This window comes from Eupeodes corollae, chromosome 1, assembly GCF_945859685.1.
Source record: "Eupeodes corollae chromosome 1, idEupCoro1.1, whole genome shotgun sequence".
NCBI classification, from domain to species: Eukaryota; Metazoa; Arthropoda; class Insecta; order Diptera; family Syrphidae; genus Eupeodes; species Eupeodes corollae.
The window spans coordinates 193,557,440-193,581,140 of record NC_079147.1 but is presented as its reverse complement, the minus strand read 5'-3'; the positions used below and the strand labels follow the sequence as shown (position 1 = coordinate 193,581,140).

The following is a 23,701-nucleotide window of genomic DNA, read 5'->3' as shown; positions in this document are numbered from 1 at the left end:
CAACTATTCCAGCTTTGGAAGACAACATTTCCGAAGAAATTCGGGCTATTCCGAAAAAGTTACCCAAAATTGGACTTTCCGAATGGACCACCTAAGATGCAGCCGCGGTCAACATTTTAATGAAATTATCTTCAAAAAGTAAATGTCATGGACCAATCTAACGTTTCAAATAAAGAATCGATGAGATTTTGCAAACTTTATGCGTTTTTTTTTTTTAAAAAAGTTCTCAAGCTCTTAAAAAATCACCGTTTATTATTAGGTCGATTTCATACCTTCGAATACTTTTCGAGATCACTTCAAATTAAATTTAAGCCGCTGATATTGTATCATATATGTCAATTAATAATTCAGTTGATTGTCAAAATGTGTACAAATTCTTATTTTTTTTTCAGAGCTTTTTAGTAAAGTAAATATAAAATATTAGTGGTCTTTATTCAGTATTTTTAATTGTTAATACACAGGTTTGCGGTTCTTTGCGATAAGAAGTTTCCGATAGTAAAGTGTGTGAGAAACTCTGGTGTTGAAGCTTAGTTTTTGAATGTGTCAGTTCTTAAAAGAACATTGTTTTACTTGAAATGTTAAGGAAAAGACATTTGTCCGTTCCCTAAACTACAAAGTAGAAGCTGACCAACCAAGTGCATTACATAAACAAGTTAAGGAAATATTTCTGTTTTCAAACATTTTTCTCTTGTCGAATTCAAAACACACCAACTTACTCTGGAGGAATTCAAATCACTTAAAAATTCTAAATATCGAAATGTAGAACTCTAAAATTCAATTCGTTTTGACTTATTTAAAAAAAATGATATCGATATCCACTAAAGTGAATTTCAGAGCTCCAATTTATATTTTGAATCGATTTCATTTTCATTTCGAGTGAAAGTGAAGAGCAGAACCTATTTGATAACCTCTTTTCTATATTTTCCATATACCATGTCTTCGCTGTTAAAACTCTTCTAATTCCAATTGTTCAATAAATAAAATTTAATCTTTTCTCAATCATTGATGATGTGACAAAAACCAAGGTACTATATATTTCTCTCACGTTGTAAACCACTTCTTAAACCTAGCATTTTCCAAGGAGTGCCATATCAAACGTGTGTCAATCCTTTGAATCACCTTACACCTTCAATTGTCTATCATTAAAATTCACATTGTTTTCACAAACTGCAACTAAACTCAACAAAGACCGCTCATTGTCTGCCATCGTTGTCATTTTGAATTGAGGACAGACATCAGTACAATAAACTTTTAGTACCTAACCAACCTACCTACAAATAAATTGCATTCGATTTTTATACAAAAAACTAACTGAATCATCACCATCATGTCACCCCATCAACAAATCCAAGATTCTAGCCCACACAAGCTACGAGTATACGATTTCTCACAATAAATACCAATTTAATTCAAGTCTCGATACTAGACCTAATGGCAACGTTATGGTAAAGCACAGCTTCTATATGGTTATGGGAGGCTTCATAACAGTTATATACTCCCCATAATTGAAAATTCTTCAATCCATCATGTGCCACTACTCGAGAATAATAATTACAAATCTACAATTTTTCAAACCAATTACGAAAATTCGTTGAAAGCTTAATCACCATTCTTGTTGAAAGTCAAAAAAAAAAAAAGAATATCAGAATTTTAAGAGTTGCCAATTGTTGGCGAGGCTTTATTTTTATTTTTCATCAAAAGGAAGGCGGTGGTGGTGGTGGTTTATTATTTTTGTATTTCTTCGGTCGCGTAATATTATGCAATTTATAATCTTTTTGTTTTGTTTTTATTCTGTTACCAAATACAAAACGCTTTATGCAATTGAAACCGCAATAATAAAACAAGACAGTCATAAGAAGAAGAAATAAAATAGAAAAACCACCAGCAGCGCCACTGGTGGCAAAACAGAGGTCACTTACTGTCACAATTGTGGCTTGGAAGGGTCAAAGCCATTGGCAACACACAAAGTAGAGACTCATTGTATACTTATACCTTTAGAGAGAGTCATACCGTTTGACTACTTGAGCTTAAGTTTAGGTACCTATATTTTGTTTTGTTTCAATCCGCATAAAACGGGTTAAAAATTGGTTTAATGAGGCGAATCATGTCGTGGTGGTGGTGGTCTTAGTATAGTAGAATTATGACCAACTTGGCTCTTGACTTCAGCTTTCCCGCACCCCGCAACACCGGCCACCACAATTTTTTAAACGATATCGATGGCTCTGCCCTTAAGTAACGTTTCAAGTTACCTTTTTACAAAGTGAAGGGGATGTAGCAGGCTCTGGACCTCTGATGAGAGAGATTGATTTTTTGTGTTGGTTTGTTTGTTATTTTGCGCTTACAATATTTGCTTATTACGATCTTTTCACATCATCGATCGCTTGTCGAGAACGTCTCTCGTCGTCGTTGTCTTTTTGATCGTTCAAATTTGAAGGTTTTCATTACAAAGATATGAGAGAATTAAATGGAAACAAATATTCCAGATTCGACAGAGAATTATCTGACCTCGGTTTCGATTAATTGGAGTGATTAAGTTTGAAACAACTTGGGTTATCTATATAAGTACGTAGGTACCTATATAGGTTGTTGATATCTAAGAAGGCGGAGATTTATCTATGTTTATAACTACCTACCCACATTTAATTGTGCTTTAGGGTTAAACTGCTCTTACGGGCGTGTAAACTATAAAAATGAAAGCAATCTTAAAATTAGGGTAGTATAACTATTTTGTTAATCTGTTTGCAAAAGAAAAAAATAACCAAGGATACCTCACTAAAGTAGGTATTTAAACTGTGATTTTAAGATTTAGAAAAAATTTATCTAAATCTAGTGCACGAAATTTTTCCATTCAAATGTTGTCTGTCATTTCTAAACTATAAACTATCAACTAATATCTGTGATGCGAGACCTAAGTCGGATAGTTTAACACTAGATTTTCAATTTTGATATTAAATTTAAAAGAAATAAAAGTTAACACATATTTCGATATTTTGATATTGAATTTTAAGTTTGGCATTTAGTAGTTGTCAGTCAATATATTTAACCTTTAAGTTTTTTTTTTATCTCACCAACACCTTTTGCTGTTTGAAAATTTAAGAAGCAGAAGACAAAGCTGAGGGAGAGTGAGGTAAAGTCAAAATAGGTAACCTCAAAAGAGCCCAATGGGATCACAAGCATTAGTAAGTCTTTTTTCATAACCAAACATTTTTGACATAGGTTTACAAAAGAGTGCAAATACCGAATGAAGAAACTTAACATTTCCTTTAAAAAAATTAAATGTGGAAAAGGAAATTTAACGAACGAAGGCAACAAGTATTTCGGAAAATAAATGACAATTTGGATAAACTTAATCACCATCACAACACAATCCGATGTACCTTACCTACTGAGCACCAAGCAGTTCATGTGAATGGGTAAAATCATCTTATATGTCGTACCCTTAATATAGGGTGTCCATAACGTGTTTGAAAAAAAGAGAACATTTTCAACAATTGAAACTTCTATTGTTATACTCCCCCCGCTCACCTCACCATCATCCAAATAAAAGATATGATCAAATGTTCGTTTCATAAAAGTAAATATGAAACTGTATACTTATTATAATAGATAACAATAAACAACAATAATTAGTAAAATAATTAGATATACGTTCTACATTCACATTTTGTCCAGGAATACAAAAAAGAACTGACACATTTTTAAATATTTGAACACGAATTAAAGAAACTGACCCACTTTTCAACAGATATTTTGTTTTTAAAATTTTGATTTTGAAGTTCTTTCGAAAGAAAAAGAAAGAATAAGAAAGATCGGAGTCGGAAAAGAGAACATGTTCTCTTTAAAAGAGATGTTCTGGAAACCCTACGCCTACCTTTACCTTAATACCATTCATAGGAATGTGGAAAAATGTATGCACATTTTGATCCTTTTTTTGTTTGCAACTTTCTTAGTTCACATTCACTGGTTGTAGAAAATGTTTTAAGATGTCGTTGAATAACGGTAAAAAGCATACTTACCTGGCGTAGGGGTTACCGTGATCATGAAGGCGGTTCCCCCGGAGTGAGGCTTGGCCATTGCACTTTACGGTTGAGTTGACCTCCGCGATTATTCCTAATGCGAATAACTCGTTCGTGTAATTTTTGGTAGCCGGGGATGGCGTTCGCGCCGCCCCGACATTATAATCTTTTCACATTTGTCTAAACACTTTTATTAATTATTTTATTATGTTTTGTTATGAAAATATTCTTTCGACATTTGCCGAAGAGTGAGGAACACAAAAGGCACCTTGAACAATGAGATGAATATTTTCAAACATTAACTAACTTATTTCATTCATTTTTAAGAAGACCAATTTTTGCCCAAAACTCTGATATGGGAACATTTCTCTGTTTTTATTTTTTTTAAATATACGCAGTCAGCTAGAGCTCTATATTCATTGTTTATCAGTTCAATATTTTTGTGTTCATTGGAAAAAAAAACTTTAAAATAAATTAAACGATAGAGTTTAACTCGATCATCCAACACTGCACTTTGGGAAAAATGTTGAATTCCGTTTAAGAAAACGTCATCGAAATCAAATCTTTTTCAAATGTCTTGCAGAAATGTAATGTAAAACAATTTAGCATGATTTTTAAAGCTTTAAATATCTGTTTCCCTTAATTTGTTTGATTTGTACATAAGATTTCAGATTCGGTGCCACAATATATTTCCATAATAGTTAAGTGGTTTTCTAAAAGATTAATGCAGTTTATCGGTTTATCATCAAATGCTTAGCTTTTCATAAACTTCTGCACAGTTGTTTAAAAATAGATTTCAATCTTGGAATTAAGACGTGCACTCTTACATCTTCGGATTGCATTTCCAAGTTAGCATCATTAATTAGTTTTAAGATATAAGATAAAAAAGTGAAATATAACTTAACATTTAAGTCCTTAAGGCTGGAAGATATGAAGTTGAGGTTTTGTTTCTCATAATTGGATTAAAATTCACCAAGTCCAAAGTAATAACACAAAGGGTCCCATTGCTCTAAGATGCGGTCAAGTGCTGCCTATCAACACAAAAAAATTAGCATTAGCGCATATTTGAAATGCATTCTTTCAAGTACCGGACGGGAAAGCCATCGTATAGCACGATATTTTAAAATTGTGTGTAAATTTGTTTCAAAATGTTCTTGTAACTTTTGGAATTCCAACCTTCTGCTAGAGCTGTTACAAAAATTTTGATTTATTTCCTTTATTAGCTTATCGACTACGTCTGGAAATGGTTCTCCTGCCGCCTTCGATGAAAGATTTAAATTATGACATACGCAGCCATTTATGATGAGACTGGGACGACTTCCTTTAGTTTTGCCTGAACACCGTTTTTTTCGCCCATCATTACTGGACAATTATCTGCGGTGAATCCAAACTTGTTTTTCAATGAAATATTTTATTGTTCAAAAATATTTTTAATTGTGTTCAAAATTCCGGAAGCCTTTCTGTTACGAATTTCAGTAAGTGTCAAAAACATATCATGGCACTTTTCGTCGTACATCCGAATAACCACCGCCAATTTTCTTTTATAATTATATCGGTACTTTCATCTACAACTAATGAAAAATATTGGCGGTTTGTTATTTCGGAAATAATTTTCGAATTTTTCGGAGCCAATATTTTGCTATTTTTTTAAAAAGAATATTTAAATGTTCCAATACTGCAAACGGTAAATTATGTTCTGCGATGAAAAGACTTAGAAATATTTCTAATTTTTTGGTATTTTCCGATGTTTTTATGTTTTTCTTTCACACGATTTGATCATTTTTTAAACTTTTTTTCAAACGCTTCATTAAATGCACCGAAATTGTTCACCATTTCATTAATAACAATTAATGCAATTTTATAATTTTTATTTGGTTACAAATGTCTACATACAAATGAAAAACATTTTTTTTATAATTTATCAGTTCCTAGTTCAGTGAATTTAATTTATTTATTCATGAAATTCTATTCTAAAATATTTTATTTGTACATATATATTTTATTTTTTTTATAATAATAGTTCTTGTAAAATGAGGAATTGCGAGTGTCGCATAATAAGCGTGGTTTTGTGGTATTCCATACATAATAGGTACAGTGAGAAATTGCCATAGAAACGATCCGCAGTAGTCCGGTTTTTATATTTGAAAGTTGATACAATTGAATATTTGCCAGAATAGTTTATCAAGAAATTCCAAAAAATTAGCGAAATTCAGACCAGTGGTGAAATTGTGTTAGCTGATTCTTGATACACATCTGTGTAATGTGATCGTAGAATTCAAAGTTTTAACCAAACAATTTGACATAAAATAAAAACTTCTAGAAGAGGGTTTGTTCGTAGACTACTACATGAACATGTGGTGTTGAAGCGAGCTTGAAGGTCGCGAACACAGCCATCGAGATACAAATGCATTATCAATCGTGCTAACATTTGAAAACAAAATCACATGAGATCCATTCGAGACTCGTATATATGTCAAAAACCCATTCGTAATAACATTCTACTTTAACTTTTATCGGTAGTATTCATACTGTAGATATTGTTTTTGTTATCTGTGTAAAACCCTACTATACTATTTATAGATTTTCCAACAAAACACGGGTAGTAAATAATAAGCTCTCACCTCTCAAAATCCTGTTGTTCTTCAGAAAACGGGAACACTTTAGAAACGAAGACAGAGATTTGTTTCATGAATGAAAATTTCCAACTAATTTTATATATCATATCAAGTATACAATGAATTAGCCTCGTTCAGTAGATTTAGATGTTGCGAAATGTGCAGTGGATTTACTGCTTTTGCAGCAAAGTGGCATCACTGACGTGTGTACTCATAACTTTTTTTTGTCGTCCACAACTGAAGAAATAGTAGAGATATGGACTTCCAATAAATTTTGTATACCGATAATAATGCAGAAAGATGCAGAAAGGACACTCAACAAAATTAAGTAGATGTTTTTTTTTTTTACCATTGAAGAATAGCGCATTTGTTATCTGGAAAATTTTGACAAAATCGAATTGACTGCTTTTTTAAAAAAAAAATAAAACCTAAAAAAAACATTACATTAAAGTTGTTAAAAATTAACTTTCGACTAAAATATTTTTTTTTTAAATTGTCTGTGTGGGCGTCGAAATTATTTCATCTTTAGACACTCAGTAAAATTTTAAATAACAATTAAAATCTACAAAAAAGTACGCAAAATTGGCAAAAATTGATGTTCGGTTCAAGGTATCGCGTTATCGTTCTGTGATTAACTTTCTTAGTAAAATCAATTCTGTATTTGTTTATAAAAGAAATAAAAACTTTCAAAAAATGCTACTAAAATTGGTAAAAATAGGTTTTTGATTAAAAATCGTGCAAACAAAAATAGATTTTGAAATCAAACTATTTTATTGAATGTAAAATATTGTCAGTAATTTTTAAACTTTTAAGAATAATTCAGCTGGCAACTGTTTTTAACAAAACACGGAAACCTACAAACTCTTTAGCAAGACTACAACAGACAGATGGGATGGGAAGTTAGCAGTGTGGGTCGCATCTCAGCCTCTTTTTTTCTTACGAATTCGTATAAGTTTGGACACATGCTTTTATTCATGTGTTTTTTTGAGTTTTCTTCTTTACACCAAAATTGATCTATATTTTTAAATTTAAAAATACTCCCAAAATCAGTACCAATAGTTCCTGTGATTTAATATTGCTTGATAATATTTCAAAATGTTAGTTTTAATTAAAATAACTTCGTGTTTTTTAATTGAAAGATATTTAATTGATTATAAAGGGTGATTTTTTTAAAACTATAGGAAAGTTATTCAAAAAAAAAATAAAATTCACATAAATGCATGAAATCTTTATTTGCATCGATTGTACGGTCCGTCTAATTTTATGTTTGAAGATTATTACATGTCAAGTTGACCTTGACTGCGCCTCAAATGGTCCATCTGTTTAGTCCAATTTAGCCATACTCTTTCCAACATTTCGGCCGGTATCTTACGAATAAATGCTTCAATGTTATCTTTCAATGCGTCAATTGAAGTGGGCTTTAGAGTTGTAAGCTACTAGGCCTTAATTATTTATTAAATATCACCAGGCTATCATAAACACAGATATTGCAAGTGTCAACTATTGATGTTTTTATGTTTAGAAAAAAGGACTTAAGCCAGAAATTGGTCACATAAACTCAATGAACTCGTCAATATCAAAACAAGTCTGAATTTGTATGCCTTATTGTCTAAAAACTAAAATAATATGATATTTACTTGATGACTCAAGTTCAAGACGAAAGATACAAATTGTTTGATTTGTTTAAAATAGTGTCCACTGAGTATCTATAGTTATAAAAAGTGTCTATATCGAACGCTGAAAAGGTTTAAAAATGGCACTAAAGTATCCTCAAAGATGACCCTGCTTCCGGGCCTTTAAAGTAAAGTGCACAAAAAGTTTCGCATTTGATACTGAGACTAACTTCTTTGGTGCTGGCATTGCGAGTAGAGCTTCTAAACCGGGAAACATATATTGACACAACAAATTCAACACCAACTTTAACGACCCCTTCACACTTGTTAAAGCCATTGGTTTTTAATGTCTTTGAATGAAATATTACAGCAACATCAACGTTAGACCTAAACCCTAAATTCTTCTTAAAGAATTTATTCTTGTTTGATAAAAGGCGCAGTTTAATAAAAACACTGATACCAAGAAAAAAAGGACATTGCGTTCCAAAATATTCAACTATTTTGTTTATTCGTTAGTGTGTTGTCAAAAGCGCTGTTCACGTTGTTTTTTTACATGACTTTTGAAATTGAAGATTTCATTGCTGTGTCTCTGTTTCTGCTATAAGCTGTGTGCAGTTAAAAAAGATAATTGATTTGAACTTTCATAAAGAAAATGCATTATTTATCAAACTTTAGACTTATGTACCTATGTACACAATATAGAAAGCATTATAACTGCTACTTAAGTCTAGTCCTAGTCTGTCATAGATAAATAACACAATTAACTTATTATCATAATAATAAAACCTATTTAAAACTTTTTTTCAACATTTTCTGAACAGGTTCATAACTATAATCAGGTACATTGGACGGAAATAAATCACAAGTAAAAATCACGTGCTTTTGCTATTGATTCTTATAAGAATGACTTTTGTACCCACTAAGTTAGTTGTTATCGACTTTTTCTAATAAATGTTTTATTATTTCAATTGAAAAGTACATATTACTTAGTGAAATAAAAATAATAAAATGTGTTGAAATCGAAACAAAACTTTAAAATATTCTAGGTAATTATTTTACACACAATGTTCAATACTGCTCTTATGTCACCCACGTTTTATTTAATGCCCTCCAGCATTGAAATTAAATGAAATAGAATATAACTCGTTCTAAAACCAACAACGACGACGACGACGGCACTTGAATTCTATATGCCTATTTGTCTATAGGTATAATTTTTTTTTTGCGAGTCACTAGCTCAAGAGAGTAGAACAAATTGATCTGCCTTCAAGGTCTCGCCATTCGTCACTTGAAACCACATGGTTAATTGATAATCACTTACAATATATACACACAAGAACACAAACCCAATCACTTGTCAATTTAACACCTTTTTATTCTATAAACCTAGACCAAACCAATTGATGACAGAATAACCTACTAAACTAAGCTTTTTCATTGTCACACCGCATAGAAATAGTCGTGAGAAAAATTTAACAACAAAAATACATATATACATACATTCAAATGTGAATTTAACGAACAAAAATATATTTTGACCCTAATGTCAGAAAGTCGGGATCATAAAAATTGATATTTATTCTTATTTTAAGTTATTTTTTGTAAACCGTTAGTTTATTTGACTTCTACGTATATATATGAAAAGAATAACCCACGCGTATCAATGTCTCCTAGAAAAAGAAATGTAGTGTAGCGAGCTCAGCATGCAAGAGGGGTAGTTACTTGATGCAAAACAAAAGAGCTGAGTTACGAACTTGATTTTAATTTAATTTGTATCATAAATTAAAACTTGATCTCTTTTCTGCTCACCCAGATATGTACTCATATTCAAAAGGAAATGGAGATTTTTCTTCATTTCACATTATACTTTATTGAGTTCAGTGGGAGTGACATTTGATACCTGCAGTTAGGTTAATGACACTCAATCAATTATTGATAATAATCATTATCATAAGAATGCTAAGTTCTGATGGGAGTGTGATTTGCAATAAATCTATTAAACTTATGTGATTTTAAATGTGGAGCAAGTGGAATGTATATTCAAATAATGTGGATAAATATTATGGTCATTCAGATATGAAGTAAGACAATAATAAAATAAAAAAAAATATCAAAAACTTCTGTTGCCAGATTAGATTTGTGTCGTCTTAAAAAATGAATTGACAATGAGGAAATAACAAATTTATTTAAGACTCAGACTGATTTATCAGTTATTTTTTTGTTTATCTCGATGGCGACATCCAATTGCGAATTAAAGATTTATTTAACTGAGTTCATTTTAAATAATAATAATATCTCACATAAGCCAACAAATAATAATAATGTTAATAAGTAAAAATGCAAATTAGTTTTTAATAATATAAACCCACAAAATTTTGATAACAAATAAAGCACTTTAAGTTGTCACCGAGGATACAAACAAACAACAACAACAAAGACAATTATAACTGATTGATGAGCTGGATAAACCTAATTCAAATGGATCTTCCCCATATATACAAAAACAATTATTCAGAGTGTGGCTTATAAGATTTTGTTTTTTCTTATTTAATTTTTAACATAAGTTGACACATATGAAGATGATGTTGCGTTGCGGATATATAATACCAAGAACAACAAATGTTTTTTTTTTTAAGTTTTATAGAAATCTTAAAGCTTTTTTATATGTCAATTACCTTGCTCAAACCATATTTGGATTACACACAGTTTGACTTGTTTTTTTTTTGTATCTTTAAGTATTAACGTGCCAATGAGAGACACGTACGATTTCTCTATCAAGATAGAATAGTCCGTTAAGAAAAAAAAAAGTTAAATAAGAAATATGGATAGATTTATAGTAAGAAGATAAAAAAATATTTCAATTTAAACGAACAAAAAAGCACACATGGCAGGTACACATAACTTATATAAGTTTATATTCATTTACTTACTTTTTTTTATTTCCAATTGGTTGGCGAAAAATTTAAGAAATTCTTAAATTTAATTCTGCATTGTGGTCGTAAAAGCAAGTGTTTTGACATCAATATGTTGAGAAATGTTCCTATAAAGTAAAAAGAATTTTGAATTGAATGGAATAACAAGCTCGTGTTGCTTAGCAAACTTTAAGAATTGTTATTTTATACAATAAGACTGGTAGACACCAAGAAAATTGAAAATGAAAAAGTGTAGAGCATTTTAACATTAAATATAATTTTGCCAGTTAACAAAATAGCATTAGAGTTTGAGACTTTATTTTCATCAGATCTACTTAAAACTAATAAATGTAAATATACTGCAAAAAATACATTTTTTTTTAAAAAAGGAAACAATTTAAACTAGTGTATTTAAATTTAAAAGATTGATGAATCAATCGATTAAAGAGTAATGGTAGATTAAGGGATTCAATAATAACTGAAAGATTGGCTTTTAGTTTCAAATCAAATGGAGTGGCGCAACAGTCTTTTGTGAACCAGGGCCTAGTGACTTACGACTCTCAACCATTCCTGTGTGCGAGTACTGTTGTCAGGAATGGAAGGGACCTACAATTTTAGGCCGAATCCGAACGGCTAGTTTGAGAAAGCACTTTTTCATGACAAGAATTACTCTTGAAGGATTTGTCAATTCCTCGCAAGAGGCAGTACCCGCGAAAATTATTTTTTTTTAAATTAAGGTGGCACAGGTAGGGATTGAACCCAAGACCACTTGCATGACAGTCCAACGCACTAACCATCATGCTACGGGTACTACGCTTTTAGTTTAGCTTAAACAAAATAATAGATTGATTCTAAAAGAGATTAACATAAGTATTTCTGTAAGCGATAGCTTCAGTAACAAACCGGATAAGAACTTTCCAAACCACACCCACCATTAAGAATTGAGTAACTCTCTTCTGTAGAAAGAAAGCTTTTCCCAAAGTATAAACGTCGAATTTCTTGGAGTATTGGACATCTTGCTAGGAAGTGATAAACGTTTTCGATTTGATTAAGGTTACAAAGATTACAATTATGATTTGTATCAACTTTATGGGGCCTGTAATTTAGCTCTAGCATTTCAGTTTGGATCTTAAATATTAAACTCATCTCGTTAACTGCGAATTATTTCCGAAAATAATTAGATTCCATCAAACAATGGTTCAATTTGATGTGTATCGTTTTTGACATGGGCTCTTTAGCACGATTCAGAGAATTTTGAAATATTTGTTCGTCAATTGCTGAGATGCAGTCATAGATTTCATCCTTCTATGAACCAAAGTTATTCAAGGCTAAATTCAATGTCGTATTATATTTAGCAGCCAATTCTTGCCAATCTTTGAACGGCGTATAAGAATGCGGAAGTGCAATCATGATTATTTTTCTTTGAAGATTATTATCACATCTCTTTCAAACTTTGGCAACATAGTCCTCATTTGCCTTAAGGTTTTTTAAGAAAATTGGAGGTAGTCCAGATTCGACATAAATTAGTTAGGTGTGTTTAAAGGGACCTTAAATACACGTTTGAAGAAATATCTCTGAATAACTTCAAAGTCTTCACATACTTCGTAACAATACACTTCATTAGCATAACAGAGTGAACTTTTAATAGTTGCATAAAAATACTCTGAATTTTACCATCGGTTCGATACATTTGTTATTAAAAAAACTTGACCAAATGCAGTTAATGGCTGATTTCGCAACTCATGTTTTATCTTTTATTTGAGGTCTAATGTTTAAATGTTGTGTTATTGTAAAACCTGAGTATTTAAATTTTTTAACTACCTCTATTCTTTCTCCATTAAGGTTCCAAGAACTGTTATTATGGTTATGAGATCTAAAAACCATAATCTTCGACTTTGAAGTATTTATTTGAAAATCTCAAGAATTACAATATTGGTTAAGTTTGTTAATTTGCAGTTGTAGAGTTACCAGATTATCAATAAGAATGACAAGATCATTCGCATATAAAAGCACTTTAATAAGCAAATCACAGTAATATACACCCCCTGGAACACTGTCTCCATTGTCGGTAATAAAAAGTGAGAAGAGCAAAGGACTTAAAATACAACCTTGCGGGGCACCCACTTCTGTCTTAAATTCCTGCGAAGAGGTTCTACCATTAGAAACTACCGCTGTTGTATTTGAAAGAAGTTTCTCATATATTTTTAAAAATTTTGTTGATAATGCAACACCTGCTAGTTTAAAAAGTAATAGTTTTCTGTTTATAGTATCAAAGGCAGCTTTAAAATGTACAAAAAGAGCATAGAGATTAGTTTTCTTATCCAAAGAACGTTTAGCGACATTTGATCAACCCAAGGTACAAGTCTGAGATATAGCATCATAGTAAATAGTTTCGTAATCAATTGAGAACAGAGATACCTCAGTAGTTCTCGGGAGATTAGGATCTCCTTTTTCATAGATCTCTTAAATGGATGACTCTTTGAAATTCTTTGGTAAGTAAGAACAATATATGTTCTAAAAATTGTGAGCTGGCATTTTTCAAAAACTAGACTGGGATGCCATCTAAACTTGAAGCCCTATTGTTTTTCATTTTTTCTAAGGCAAAAAGTAGTTTCGGCATAGAGAACAGAGTGTTTAGTTCTTAAAAGGTAAAGCAAATCATATGTAAGATTGGTTAGGATCTACTTTTGTGAGTTTTTCGAAATATGAGCCCATCATGTCGATACTGATTGGAAAAACTTTCGATCTGTTTCGGTGACCTAAAATCGTACATTTTTCCCGAATCTTTAGCATCCTTGCATTGAATCACATTAGCAGCTATTTTTTGCACATATTGTAAATTAAAGAAGTCCAGATAAATTTTGTGTTCAATAATTTTTCTTACCGTAATATGGTTTAACGGCTTAGTAATGGAAAGTTTTGTAAGATTGCTTAACAACGGTCTTAAGTCTAATCAACAAAATTTAAAATGTCATAGCGCCCAAAACATATATAATATTACTGAACTTTTGGCCTTTCAATTTTTTTTCTAAAAAGCTTCTCAGACTAATTAATTAAACTGAACAAAAATTTCAGAATGTCCAATACCTTCGAAAGTCAAGAAAGTGTCACAAACATGTTTGGTTTTATATCATTTTCAGAAAACGAAATAAGGCCGATAATTGAAGTGAATTAAACGAAATGGTTTGCTCGTTCACCATCACCTGATCCTTTCTCACAATGGAACCAGCATTATGGCGTAAAACAGTGGAATATGTATGGGGAGCCAAGCTGTCCCGCTTTTTGGCTCACTATAGGATTTGCTTGGGGTAGGTCCGACGTTGTGTGTATGTAAAGTTTCATTGAATCCAAATTTTTACATTAAGCCCAAGCAGGCAGCTAACTGTTTATAAGCAAATAATTTTACTAGCCACTATTCTATTTCTAAATCTGGGCATCATGACAGTTAAATTTTGTTTGGGTGGTATTTTGTACGAAGTTTCTCGTTTTGGAGCTTTATGTCATTTTATGATTTGGGTTATACGTCTCTGGGTGATAAGACGATAGTTAACAATAGAAATCATAATCGTAGTAGCCCCAAAAGAAATGTCAAATGGCTTTGTGACACTTCTTTTGGAGCTACTACGATTATGATTTCTATTGTTAGCTATCGTCTTATCACCCAGAGACGTATGTTATTAAACCTAAATTCAAAATCAAAGAATACTTTTGTCCTATTTTTTCTTCACAAAAGACTATTCTCGAAAACTTTATAGCTAAGACTGTATAAAACACTTAAAGTCTTAAAAGCTTTGACAAAATTTCACGGAAACCTGACTTCGAAAAAGTGAGGAATCTATATTTGATCTGGAGCCAAATAAAGCTAATGCAGCTGACCATATCACTTGGAAGGGAGTTTGCTTCAACTTATTTGCAAAATATGTTCGGAAAAAAGCTTTCCCTTATGAATGGAGTCTCAGAGAGATATCCAATTACTCTCCGTTGATGCTGACATAATTGGAAGATCAAAGCCTTATGTAAGTGGTGCTTTTTTGTGTATTGCAAGGGAAGCGAAGAAAATGGGTTTAGTGGTCAATAATGGCAAGACCAATTGCATGCTGTCTTTAAGAAAGGACATTAAACGGCTATGCTTTGGAAACAAACTTTACCAAGACCAGCTAGTTGGGTAGTTGACGACTTGTCTACCTTGGTACAGTTTAAAAATTTAGATAACGACACCAGCGCTAAAATCAAACTCAAGTCTTCTTCTTTGCATTTAGAAGGGAATTGAGTGATAAAGTTTCCTCTTGAGCATCTTAATCTTGGTTCCCCAGCATAGATGCAGAGTTGAGGAGAAGACGAAATCAAACGAATTAATGGCCAACGACTTAGACTAATAAATGCCATCTCAACATAGAGAGTGCAGTAACGAATTGGATAACTTACCAATTGAAGTCAATACCGTTCTTTAGTTATGGTTTCACATCTCATGCCTAATGTAAATGATGGAGGATTTTTAAAGGTTTCTTTAATTTAGCAGCTTTAAATCATTTAAACGAAAATATACAATAAAAGAAGAAATTATTTATAACTTGAAATTTAATAATTCCATTAACCCTGATTTAATTTATCAAGATCATTCTTATTCATCATCAGAACCTATACACGTATCTATTTTCTTAAGACTCATCGCAATATAGTGAAGAATATCTAGAAGCAACCTTAAAAAAAAAATAGCAAGATAGAAGACTGATCACCACAACAAGAAGCATGTTGAACACGTCTTGACAACACTGCTTAAAGGCTCCACGTGAAGTCAATTGGTTTTCAAAGTATTTATAGGGTATTTTGCATCCTATATCATAGTTATTTCTTAAAAAAAATATTGATTTTAACGTCACTAATAAGTCGTGTATTAAAAATAAATACTCGACACATGTCATCAAAACATCACCACACGTTCTCATTTTTCTACCTTCAAAGTCAAGATTTCTGTCATCGCTATAAAAACAGCACAACTTCCCCTTAAAAAGCCTACATGAAGCTAATCGCTTCAACCAGGTTTGTTTATAACAAGTGTAAGTAGGTAAATAGTCTTTGATAAATTGCTTGCACCCACGATGTTGAACTAACTCTCGAATATATTTGTATATTCTTCATTTAAAAAACCCGGAAACTCCCAGCATCATAACACGGATTTTTCTCTAAATAGAAGACCGCATCAACATTATTCAACATTATTACCCTCCAGATTAACTTACATAACAAAAAACCAACACACATTATATAGGAGTAAATTTAGGTTATACAAGTTGTAAAGGTAGATATAAATACTTTACAAAATTCAAATGAAACAAAACAAAATTTCAACAACAACAACTCAAGACACCATCAACAAGCTTAAAAAAAACAACAAGATTTATGTGTCAATTGTATGCCATGTTTTACCATCATCATGTACTTGCTCTGTTCCAAAATTTGCATACCGAATGGTATATGTATCTAGATATGTAAAGTATGAATGTTGGTACTTCCTTACCTGTAAATGGTGCACATAAGTCAATATTTCGAGTGTCAGAGAGTAGGTACACCCGACCACACAATTACATTACTTTTATTTTGTTGTTGTTTTATTGTAGCGTGATAAGTCTCTGATGTTAATTTGTTTTATTTCGATATTTTGTAATAATTTCAATATAGGAAAAGACTCTCTTTAAGTCGAAACAAGTTTTCAAGACAATTTTTCATTCTTTGAAAAATGTGCAACCCAAATGGGATGCCTCGCATGTCATCTTGTTTGTTTCCTTAAATGGTGAATACTGGTGTCGTCAATGTGTCTCAGATGGAAATGTGATTCTATCAACAACAAAAATCATCACAAACCTTAATCCACCTTAGATACTTAGGTGCAAATATGTATGGCCTCTAGAAAGGGCATAATCGGGCAAAGTGGAGCTATTGAACAATATCCACATAGTTTTTGTTTGTGAAAGTGATGAGATTCCATATTGTCGGAATATTTTGTCGAGCTCTTGGACAAAGCATAAACGAGTACGATATTAAAATTGTCTGGGGAAATTTAAATGCCAAGCTAGGAAGGGACGATATCTTTGGTAGCACAATTGGGAGATACAGCTTGGACGACAACCTTTCCGATAGCGGATTCAGGCTCATGGATTTTGCCACGGGACCAAACCTCTTTTTAGCCACCTCATCACCCACAAAGGGACTTGGAGTTATCCAGAACCAATCTACCCTCAACCAGATTGATAATATTGAAATCGACGCACTAGAAAAACTTCCAGTATCATGGATGCCCTAATTTTCCGAGGAACTAACCTCTATCGAAGATAGCTATAATAAGATCTAAGGCAAAAAAGAGAAATAATGGGAGAAGACAGAACATCGAACGGCTACAATCACAAGAGATCGTCAAATCCTTCTTCGTCCGAGTCACTAGTAACCTCTATTGAAGTTCTCTGCCGCTCACACATCGTTTAGAGAACCAGTGTAACATTGACAAGATACAATCAGAGAAGCCACATCTGACGTGCCAATCTCCTGGTTTGATCAGGAATGTCGGCAGGCAAATGCAGCCAAACAAAAGGTGCGCAAAGCGGAGCTGCATAGTACGACGAGAGCTGGTCACGAGCTCTATAAGCAGAAGAGGACAGAGGAACACTAACTTCTAAGAAGCCAAAAGAAAGAACATGAGAAGCGTGCGGTCGATGATGTTGAGAAGTTTGAAATCAGAATTGAAGTTCGAAAGTTTTATGAGCAGTTGAAACATTCACAATTACGTAAATCTTGAACCGAAGGTTGCAAAGACGAAAACTGGTTATATGGAAGGACCACTTCTGCAGATTGTATAACGGTGACGACGAACCGAATTTCGATGTAAGGCAGGATGATCTATTCAATATAGATGACTAAGGCCAACAATCCCGTCGCGTCCCGACATAGACGAAGAAAAGATTGCCATCTTAAAGCTGAAGTCTAACAAAGCTACTGAAGCAGATGGCTTGAATGCCGAGCTTTTCAAAGAACTGAAGTTAATTTGGTTATCTGTAAGTTATGTTAGGAAGAAAGCATGCCCGATGAATGAAACCTCAGGATTTTTTGCCCGAAACGGAGACCCTCTAAACTGCGCCAACTATAGAGGAATAATCAGTCTCCTTTACATCATCGCTTATAAAATCTTCGCTGCTATAATGTGTGAACTTCTAAAGCCAATCGTCAACAACCTGAAAGACAGGTCCCAATCAATGTGGTTTTAGACCAGGAAAGTCCATAGTCTATCAAATGTTCACATTACTGGAGATTCTGGAAAAAACCCAAGAACATTAAATCTACACCCACCATCTTTTAATCGATTTCAAGGCTGTAAATGACATCATCTACAGGGACGAGGCTGTATGTTTGGTTTTTGCATCCCTTCTGAACTCGTCTGTTTGAGGAGAAGTTTGTAGGATGAGGCCTTAGTTCACACAGGACTTCTGCGCCACATTTAGTAAGTAAATATACACATACTGCATCAAATTATATCCAAATCTGGATCGGGGCAGCTGTCATCTTTCACTATCCAAACGTTTGATTAAACAGATATTCAAATTGTCAGGATACTTTGGAGCACTATTCTAAAGTTTTATCTTTCGCATTGACTCCAGATACTATAATGTTGCATTTATTGTTGTCAATCTTTAAAATATATGACTTATCCTCGAAGATCATTTTATGGTCTAATTTATCCCAATCTCCCTTTCATAACAATGATGGATTATTTTGACGGTGAATACGTGTTAAACACCTTTTTTGCACGTTTCACAGTGTGCGATTCCAATAAAAACCACTCACGTGCCGAACACACCATACCTACAACCAACACTCTCCAACTCTATCATCAGCCTATTCCCCATTCCCCATTACCATCTCCATCCCCATCGTCAACATTTGTATACGTTTTTGTTGAAGACATTGTCGAATTTGAGGAGGTGTATATAGTTTGCCAGGTAATGAGGCTGCAACAAAATCAAAACTTAACACAGAAAAATAATAAAAAGAAAACATCTCAAAAAACATTGTATACATAATTATGGGGCACGATCAGCCCACGCTTCGAGCAAACTTGCCTTTTTGTTGCTGGAAACAAAAAAACTCAAGTCGCTCTACCCACCCATAGTCGGTCGTCATCGTCGTCGTCAGTCGTCAGAGTGAGCGAGACTTAGACTTTTGATGTTGGTTTCTATGTTTTGTGATGTTGCTTTTTTGGTGTCGAATTCACTTTTTTTTGATATTTATTATTTTTTTTTATTTAATTGAGGTACAAAATGAGATTTAAATGCTTCTTGGAGATTGATTTCAATTAGGTGTGGATTTTAAGTTTTGTTGCAGTAGGTTTCTTTTTTTTTTAAATGGTTTTTCTTACTGTGTCAAAGATTTCATCAAGATACGAATGGAGATGTAAGTTTTAAGGAGGAAGATCAGATATAGAATTTTTTGTCTTAATGAAGATGATAGGCAAAATTTTATATGTGTGTTACTATTTTATGATTTGAATTGAAATGCTTTAGACTTTTATGAGTTTATAAGACATTTAGGTACATTTTGTAGGTTGCATTAGGTAGTTCAACTATTAATTTTCAGCTTTGCTTTATTCATCAATATAATTTAGAGTTTGCTTCATCTTAAGATACAATTACAAAAGTAAAGGTCAAAGTAAATGTCAATGCGTTGGCTTTCTGACTTTACCAAAATATCAACATTTTCTCTGTTAACACACTTTCAACGTTCACAGTGTCCATAAATAAAACTTTTCGACTGGCTCCAGGTTATTTGATACATGATCATATCCATCTTTACTTCAGCTTTTTCCTCGGCAGTCCTATAAGAAAGTTCGAACGTTTTGGAGATTTCAAAAACATGGACTCGAATACTCTTGAACTTGATATACAAAGAACTAATTGATATAGTTTGTATTGTCTACAAATACTGGATGAGCAAGTTGAGTTTTTTCGTTTGTTTGAGATTCACGATTCTCTAAGTATTTTATCTATAAAATACGGTGACTGTTTTTGGTTTCGTCACGAGATACGAAATTTATTTGACCTCCTTAATTGGTGTTTTAAACAATGGAAGCCTTATAAGATACCACATAGTTTTTAAGAATATCATCGATTGTACAATACAATTGTTCACCTTATTCGTGCTGCAAAAGTGAGTTGGTATAATCGTATGAAGTTTAATCTATTCTTGAAAGGAAGCAAATTGTGGACAAATTTTAATTAAATTGTCAACAAACAAAAGAATTTTGGTCAAAGAATGTTGATTTTAATGACATCGACAATGATTTTATTTCTTCTACACCCTAACCCACTTCTGAGTCTTAAAATCTTTCTGATAAAGATGATCATAAATGCACACTCTACCTGAATTTGGGCTTTTTTTGTGTAACTATACTGAGGATATATTCTTGAAAATTTCATTTGCTTAAAATCAGATGCTACAGGTTTTGATAAATTATATCCAATGTTCTTAAAAGACATTCTTCCACTTTTTTGTCACATATCACGTATATCTATAATAGCTTTCTAACAAGAGTTGTTTTCCCGTCACAATGGAAAGCTTAGTCCATCTCTATTCTTGGTTTTCTATAAAGTTTTGAAAAAATTAATGTAGAAACAGCTCACAGACTTTCTTCTCCGTTGCTCCCTTTCAGCTCGTAAAACTATCAGGGTTTAGATCAGGTCACTACTTGACATCATCGAAGAAATAATGAAAGTTAGGCTATAATGAAGTTACGTTTCTGGTACTTTTCAAAGGCATTTGATGCTATCGAAAACAAAGATATTTGACAAAAGTTACATTAATGTATAACTTTCAAGAAGAATCTTTGAAGCTTATTCTATCGATTCAATTGGTAGTCAGGTATCCGTTTTTTCTTATCAATTTCTTATGAAGTTCTCCAAGGTTCGATTCTTAGTCCTTCTTTCTTCTGATTAAAAGATAATGAGGTTCCAAAAATAATAAAATATTGCCATATGAACACCTCTTTACTGATGGACTTTAGTGACTGAAAAGTTTTTCAATTGGATTTTGGATTGATTGTTGGTTGTGTTCTAAAGATTAATGTAGACTTCTCTGCTATATCATTATGGTCAGAAAAATGTTATCTTACTCTAAATCTTTTAAAAATTAAATGTATCGGCATAACTAAAACATATAAGGACTTGAGTGGCCTAAAAGAATCTTCAACCAATTGGAAACTTTGGAAACTTTGGAAACTAGAAAACAATTGAGCTTCCTAATTTTGATTGGAAATATGCTCACAACATGCTTTTGAATAAACTGAAAGAACAACAATGGAAAGATTCTACCGAACGCGCTTTACAATCACAATTTCACGACAAATATAGCAATGTATCTTTCACAGAGGTACCCAACTATTTTAATGACTCAAATTCACGAGAAATGATAAGTATGATCTTAAGAACGAGGTGTGGATTCCTTAACTTGAATGCTAGGGCATTTCAGCATGACACTGTTGGCTTATGCACAATGGGTAATCTTGATGAAGCTGAGAACACCTACCACTTCGTCAGAATCTGTCCTTTTTTCAATTCTCACTGGAGGTTATTTCCAGGAGCTGAACAATAAACCACACCGATTTTTTTCAAATACTGAATGATAAATGTTGTTTAAATTTATACAAATTCTTAAAATTTGCTCTTAATTATAGAAACTTAATTGTTAATGAATATAATATTTAAAGTAAATTCAAGCTTAGCAAAAATATAAATAGTAAATTTTTAACCTGACAGACAACTTTAACAAGTTATTGTCTAATTTTGAACACCAGAATTATCTTGTTTTTTTACCTTTTTTTTAAGAAAATACAATTTATTTATCTATCTTATCTTGAAAGCTCGACAGCGTAAGCGAAATAAAGCTAAGTATTATTTTAAACAACATAGTTTGTTACATTTTCGGACTTAGCCGAATATATCTCAAAAAGACCCACCTGATCAAACGTAAAAAATGCTTTGCTTTTAAAAACAAATTGGGTGGATAGAAGGACAAAACTAAAAATGTATGACTTTGATCTCAGCACTGATCATACTTACAGTACTCTTTGCTCAAATCCTGTAAAAGGGTGTGATTTTGGATACTCAGGATTAATCGTAGCCTTGATTTTATTTGCTGGGTTTAAAAAAATGTTTGCCTTTATAGCGATTCTGTTACTGCACTGTCAAAAGCTTTTTCAAGACTCATGGTTCTGCCCTGTCAATGTTGGGTTGGAGCGCAGTCATTGCGATGACCGATAGCCCCTAAAACGAGTCATCATGTTCTTATATCATTAAACATACGTAGAACACAGACAATTGTCAGTAAAAATGTGAGACATCGCCAGCGCCCATGTACTGATCAACGCGTTAACAGATTTTGACGTTATTTTCACGTCTTGATGTTACTGCAAACTTGAAGCTTTACTTTGATTATATAATGAAAGCAATGTCACAGCCATCTAACCGTCTGACTAGGCTTGTTGCAACGCATGCTATCTGTTCCAAATCTTTGCTAATATGGATGCTTGGAGAGAGAATTTGTATGTTTTCATAAGGAGACTGGATAAGAAGCTGAGAGAGGAGTTTAATGAGCAAGCGCAGTCATCTCTTTATAGACGATACTACTGCACACTTAATTACGACTCAAATGAAACCAATTATTTTCGGGATGAAAATAGTACCTTCAACATATCAACCATTTTTAGAGCAAGAGGAAAACTGCTTAACTGGAATTTCAAACCACACAGGGATGATCTTCCTTTATTTTGCACTTTATGTAACCTTTGATCACGAGAGGATGTATTCCATTTTCTAGCATTATGCCCGGTTCTCAGTGAGATAAGAAGGGTTTTTTATCGACAGTTGTTGCATTTTAAAAGGAAGCTGCTAGCTACAGAGCCAAAATAATAGCAGAAGAATTTAAACAAAAAATTAACAAAAACAAAAAATACCCAACCCATGTACTAAATATTTATTTAAGAACGTTCTTAAAAAAAACGTACTATTAAAAATTGTTTTAGAAAGTATAATTTTACTTGCCATCTGAGGTGACGGCCATACTTTAAAATGAATGTACGCTAAATAAATAATGTTAAATATGTAATCAAAATTACTTTGAAAGAAATAAATCAATCTTATTAACAAAAAAAAATATAATTTTTGTCTTTTTATATTTCTGTAAAATACTCAAAAATTCAACCGTAAAGCTCGTCTCCAAGAATAAACATCAGTATGGCCTAAGAGTAAGACTCGCTCAGAAGAGAATGTAGAAAACTCTTTTACCGAGCCAAAGCAACAAGACTAAGTTCTTATTAATAATTTCTAAAAAAGTTAAAAGAAGGCATTAAGGAAATCTAAGCGATCTTCCTGACGGTCCTTCTGTGGTACACTGGAAGAAGCCTTCGAGGCCTCTAGAGAACGAAAATATCGTTCAACTATAGTCCAGCGATGCATGTTTGTCTGGATTTTGGACAATTCCAAGTAAAGAATCGCTAAATTTATTAC

At 32.5% G+C, this 23,701-nt stretch overlaps 1 non-coding gene across 1 annotated transcript; it reads left to right on the top strand.

Annotated features, from left to right (window-relative positions):
* The first annotated feature begins 4,008 nt into the window (after positions 1–4,008).
* LOC129943591 (U1 spliceosomal RNA) lies at positions 4,009–4,173 on the top strand. Its single transcript, XR_008781316.1, has one exon. It is a non-coding gene; the product is annotated as a U1 spliceosomal RNA (small nuclear RNA).
* The last annotated feature ends 19,528 nt before the right edge of the window (positions 4,174–23,701 follow it).